Raw genomic sequence first — 6,470 nt, forward strand, 5'->3', positions numbered from 1 at the left:
CTTTACTTCTTAACTTAAAACTTAAAAAAAAAAAAATTGTTCGCTTTAAGTGCTTTAGATAACAATCAACTTTGTTTTAATACCCATTAACACACATGCCACTCACTTATTCTTTCAATAATGTCACACTTGGGTCGTTATGAAATTATGATTAAAAATTTTGTTCAAACTCAATAATCATAATGTTTTACTCATTTTAATCTTCAAACCAAAGTAATGTGTGACGACCCGTGATACGGTCGAAATGGACGATTTTATTTGTGCAGTGTCGTCAGGCCGCAGCACGCCAGAATCAACCACCAAGGGGGTGGGTACTATTTTAAAAGGGTTGAGATAAAAGGGTAATGTAGTCTTTAGACTTTTATTTGGATAGATAGGAGTGCTGAAGTGTTTGAGAAGCACTTTTGAACTTTTCTTCATTTGATAATCATTTTCGGTCAAGTTTTCTTCGGCATTTCTCTTATTAAGTTCTGCTCCTTTTCAGAACTTTGAATTTTTTATTATTATTACTTTTTTTTGGAGATTTCATCCCGAGAAACTTTTTTGCCGGTAAACTTTTTCAAGACCTTTGCCATGATACTTGAGAGGTTTATAACATCGGGTTTTCAAAAGGAATCTCGTTTTCTGGATTTTTCGAGTAATAGTAAAGATGATGTGGGTGTGGTGGTAGAGTAGAAGTAGTGGAGGTGCGAAAGGATTATTTTTGACAAATGGCTAGCTCTTTTATTTATAACCGAATCACGTTTCGCTGCTTGGAAATGTGGATCTAAAGCAAGTTCTGATTCTGAGTACAGACATCGGCACTCTCAAAGGAAAATAGTAAAGCATTAAAGATGAATGCTGATCTTATTTGGGGTGCCTCACCATAATCAATTTAGGTTGATAATGCCTTAGTCATGCAATGCTCTATTAGAGATTTGGTTCAACCTGACAAGATTTCCACCCTACTTAAGTCTTACTTTTATTGACAAACGTTTTAGGTTTTCAAAAATACTTTTTCGAAAAGGCTTTCTTTTGCAAAATTTTTTGAAATTTGGCTTAAGGACATAGAATCTTCGTAATGCGTTATTTAAATATAGCATAAAAAGATTATACCAACATCCGAAACTTAGAAGAACATCGTCCTCAATGTTCCTAGTGTATCCCACACTTAGGAGTTTTAGTTGAAGATTTGGGAGTATTTGTCTAGTGTTTTAGTTGGGTTGGAATCCCACACTTAGTGATAAGCTAGGATGTAGCATAGTTTGAATCTTGAGCTAGTAGTGAAAAGAAAGAAATACCCCTAGCAGATGTGGCTGGCTTTCAATCCTTGCGTCTTTTATTGATCGACTCGTTTGTAATCCTTTATTCTTCTACTCTACTCTACTTTCAATCCTAAAAGTGGCGGTTTCGGGTGTAGTTTGCTGCGACCGAACAAGGGACAGGAGCAGCTGCAGGAGCCACAAGGTGGGATATTTTTGGGTGTTTTCCAGCTGCAAAACGCAGCCTAACAGGGGCGATGAAGGTGGCGGTTTAGGGCTGCCAAAAACAGCAGCAGATTGGCCGAATTGGTGGTGGTTTCGGGTTGATTCTCGGCTGCAACAGCACCCGTCAATGGTGTTCTTGGGTTGGGTTTTTATCGAGCATCAGAAGGTTGAAAGTAGCAGCAGTTACTCGACTATAGTTGATGGCTCAGTTGTGAGGATCGACTTACAACAACAACCAAGAGCGAAGACTCGTTGTTGGGTATTGGTGATCAACTAGAAAAGTTGATGGTTTAGGCTTGTTGGTGGTCGATAAAACAGAGGGAAAGAGCACATATTTTTTTTTGTGATGTATGGGAGGTATAATATGTCGAGCGTACATTTATATATAGAGAGTTTGGCCGATAGATATTGAGAAGCCAATTAGAATTAGAATAGGACTCAAATGCCAATATGATAAAGATCAAGTATTATGTTTTTTTTTTTTTTGACTTTGTCTAGCTACCAAGACATTTACGTTTCTCAATCTTTTATCCCTTTTATTATTTAATTAATTATTTGTTTTGTTTATTTTATGTTAGCCGAAATTTTATATTTGTTCATATAAATTTTCGGTTTTTAATTTATATATTATATATTAATAACTATTTTATTTGTATTATATTTTTTTTCTAATGTACACTCTAACCCTTGTACATTTTAAATTTATTTATTTATTTATAATGATGATCCAAGATTAACAAGTTGATAATTAAATTACTCAAGTTTCGTTGGCTTCACAGAACCTAGTCTCGGTTTTCTTATCGGATATGTTTCAAGTTTGCTTTGAACAGCGTAGAATTCATTCCTAAGTTTTATGTTTCATTAACTTCCGAATAGAAAAATGACGGAAAAAGTTGGGTTGTTATAGTCAATCATAGAGGCAGTGCTTGTGGTGATTGTTTCTCTGATGGGATGCTCATTTCGGAGGTCTTCAAACAATGTTAGAAACTGTATCTTTAGAATTCCGAAGTCTTCAGAATGGTGATCTCCACAGTAAGAGTCTATAGCTTTACACAGATTTGTTAAAAGACGAAGCTGAAAAGAAGTGAACGGCAATCCTGATCCGCGCATTAATGTCACTGTCTTTGAGTATATCTCCCGACATCCAGCTTTAAATTTGAAACTAGGATCTATGGATTCATGGAAGATACGTGATATCTGCTTCGTAACATAGGTGGCAATGTTGACTCGATCTGGTTCAAGATGAGAGAACGGATTGTTTCGCCTTACTTCCTCTGTAACAGCGTCTCATAACTCTTTGATAATCAGATCAGCATGGTGATCAATTGTTACGTAAATCACTAGTCTGTCTGGTGTGCTTTCGAAATTATATCTTTCCAAGAGAGCGAACAAGATGCGAATATCCTCGATCATTTACAAATCATAGTGATAAGTAGGGCATCCGGTGGAAAGATCCATGTTCTTCCGGATGAGAGTCAGTAGTGCTCGTTGGTTTGCTGAAACGAAAGTTGTTAGGACCCCGAAGTTGTATCGTGTTAATGTGAAATAAGCTTAATTGATGGTTCCTTAGAAGAGGGCTATATAAAGAACCTAAGTAGTCCTAATTAGATAGCCATTGCATTGTAACTGAGTTCTAGAAGCTGTGGAATGTAAATCTTGTTAATTCTCTCTAATACCGAATCTCCTTCACACTTACCGAATCTCATTCTATCTTATCATTTCTCTCAATCTCAACATGATCTGACCTATCATTTGGTATCAGAGTAGATCCGGCTAGGGAAACTCGTATTACTCCTTTCTCGGGGTTCTAACAGAAGTGCAGATCCGGCTAAGGCGTTTTAAACCTTAGAGTAAATGATCTTCTGATCTCGACAGAATCTTGTCTCAAGAATAGTGCAAACCACTGAATTGTGCTCTCGTTGCCTTTCTTCTTGGAAAATATGATCGTGAAGAGAATTGATAAAGTATTGAATGCGTTCTTCTAGGATTTCAACGTCATTGTCTTCTCTTTGGAGATAGAGGTTGTGTTCTTCTCGGATAGCCATAATTCGTTCTGTTAAGCGTAGCGTAAAATCAATTGTTGATTTACGGATGGCTTCGAGAATATCTTCAAATTCATTGGTATCATTGATGAAGGTTATCATGTTTGCGTGTGTGGATATGACCAGAATTCGATCTGAAGAAGAGTCCGGCTCCCCTTGATCTAGTTCGATTGGAGAGTGTGAGTTATTCAGCATGTCTTCATGTTGCTCTTCCTCGTCATCATCGGTATATTGTTCATCTGAGGATGCGTCTGATGGACGGGTTTCTTCAGTGTTCTGATTCTCCACTTTGATACTTGCAGGATTAATTTCTATATGTCACGACCCTACTTTTTCCGTTATCTTTTATCGTTAATTATTTAACGACCGTTAACTGTTAATTGTGCTACATCATTTCTATGACCTATATTATTAAATTAATACTAATATATTAATTATTATGTGTTATGTGAATATTTGTATTCATATTTTGAGTTATACGTTTCTACGTGTCGCGGATTTCTATCCGGCGAATCTTTTCGGTTTTCAAACCAAAGGTCGAGTTTTTGGGATATTTAAATCCTAATTATTTTAAATATGATATTTTAATATCATATAATTATATAGACTATTTATATTTATTTTTCGTCGCGCGTTTGTTATCTCTCCGAATTTTTAATCGCGTAAACGTGTTTTCGCGTTTCAGGTTTCGATCGGGCATTCGGGCCACAAGGAAATACAATTTATTCAAATTAGGGCCATGGGACCCACGCCACAACCCCAATCGGCCGAACCCCATGAAGGGGGGTGTGCCATTCCTTGATTTATTTTGTTTCCATATATATGTATATATATACCACTTTTATTTTTCCTTTCTAAAAACCTAATTTATTTTTTTTGCAATTTCTCTCTTCCCCTCCCTCTTTGGCCGTCGCACACCATCACCACCACCATCATCATCATCATCTTTCAACAAAATAAAGCTTGGATCATCAATTGATTAACACCAACGCGTTCCTCATTTCGTTCTCTACGCGATTATACTTCTTGTTTCTCGATTAGGGTATAAACCCTAACCCTAGAACTTTTAATTTTTCTTTATTTTTCTGTATTTTTATTATATATTAATAGTATGATGATTACTTGTTGTTGTAATGGTGTTTGTATGCATAGAATTACTCGTAAACACATGTTTTCGGTTTGATATAATTGGGACAGCAGCTTTTTCGTGTATTTATGATATTGTGACTGTTATAAAAGTTAAAATAAAGTATCTAGATGAGTTCCTCTCATCAAGACATTAATTTTAGACTCCGGATTCATGTCGTTTCGATTCCCGGAGCCCTAAATATGAACAAAATGGTATTTTGTTAAGATTGAATTGTGATATTGGTATGAACCAGGTTTGGTCCGACTTTGTGACCATATTTGGTGACTTTAGAGTGTGTTAGTGTGTTAGGACTGATGGTGGGACGAACTTTCATGTTCGGGTCATCTCAATCCGAGCCACGAATCACCCGTTATGTCTAAAACACGATTTTGATTGAATTGAAGTTCCAAGTAGTGTATTGGCTGTACATCACGACTTGTGGGCTGTTCATGGTGTGTTCTTGAGTGTACCAAAGTGTCGGGTGGTTTGATTAGGCGGAGATATATGTAAGGCTCGCCGAAAATCGACACCCGGAGCTCAGGATACGACCCGATGAACTTTTGATTTAAAACTTATGACTAATTATTAAACTTGTGATATAAATAATGGATTTCATTATCATTTAATTACTTATGATAAAAAAAAGTAATTATTATTATTTAAGACTTATGATATATATATTTATTATATCATTTAATTATTACTTATGATTTAATTAACATTTAATTAAACATATGATTAATAATACTTTTATTATTAATGGAAAATACATATGATAAGTATTAAACTTATATTATGATATTACTATTATAAGACTTATAATAAGGATTAATTAATTATTTAATTATTATAAGGCTTAGTTATTATTTAATTAAATTTTATTATTAAATATTTATGATTTAATAAATATAATTAGAAACTTATGATATGATTAATAATTCATTATTAATTAATAATACTTATGATATGATTTAAAATTTATTATTAATTAATAATACTTACATTATGACTAATAATTAATTAATTAATTAAATAATTATGTTATATTAATTATATCATTTAAGCTTATATTAACTTTAATAATTCATTTTAATTTAATTAAACTTATGTTATGACATAATTAGACATATTTAACTTTAATAAACGTTATAACTTATATTATTATTATAACTTACACTTTTAAAATTAACGTTGACTATGTTTGACCAAGGTTGACTTTTGAGTTGACTTTCTGTTGACGTTGACTTTCAGTTGACTTTCTAATTAAGGAAACTTTCCTAACTTATAAACTTTCCTAAAATAGCAACTTTCTAAATTTGGAAACTTTCCAAAAATAGAAACTTTCCAAAAATAGAAACTTTCCAAAAATAGAAGCTTTCCAAAAATGGAAACATGCTAAAAATAGAAACTTTCTAAAAATAGAAAGTGTGTGTCCGTAAGCTGTTCCGATCAAACCAATGCAAATTGAGTAATGTTCTATGTCTACTTGCAACATGTACAATAGCTATCATACTAAGACTTGACCTAAGTTAGTTATTTATATCGACCTGCTTTATTTATAGGTCGGCGTTGTGATCATTCCTGATCACTGTACTACTTTTGCTGTCTGCTTATTTGTGTGGTTTCTTATTTTGCTATTAAGGTGAGTTATAGTCCCGTTTTTACATACTTTTCAAAGTATATTTTTGGGATGTGATTACATGCATTTTATTTCACGTTTAGACACAAGTGAAAATTAAATTTAAATTATTCATTGTGAGTTGGACAAAAATATTCCCTAATCTGGTAACTGTAATCATTGGTTTCTACTGGTGAACGCGAATCCTACGGATA

Source organism: Rutidosis leptorrhynchoides, chromosome 2 (assembly GCF_046630445.1).
Source record: "Rutidosis leptorrhynchoides isolate AG116_Rl617_1_P2 chromosome 2, CSIRO_AGI_Rlap_v1, whole genome shotgun sequence".
Classification (NCBI taxonomy): domain Eukaryota; kingdom Viridiplantae; phylum Streptophyta; class Magnoliopsida; order Asterales; family Asteraceae; genus Rutidosis; species Rutidosis leptorrhynchoides.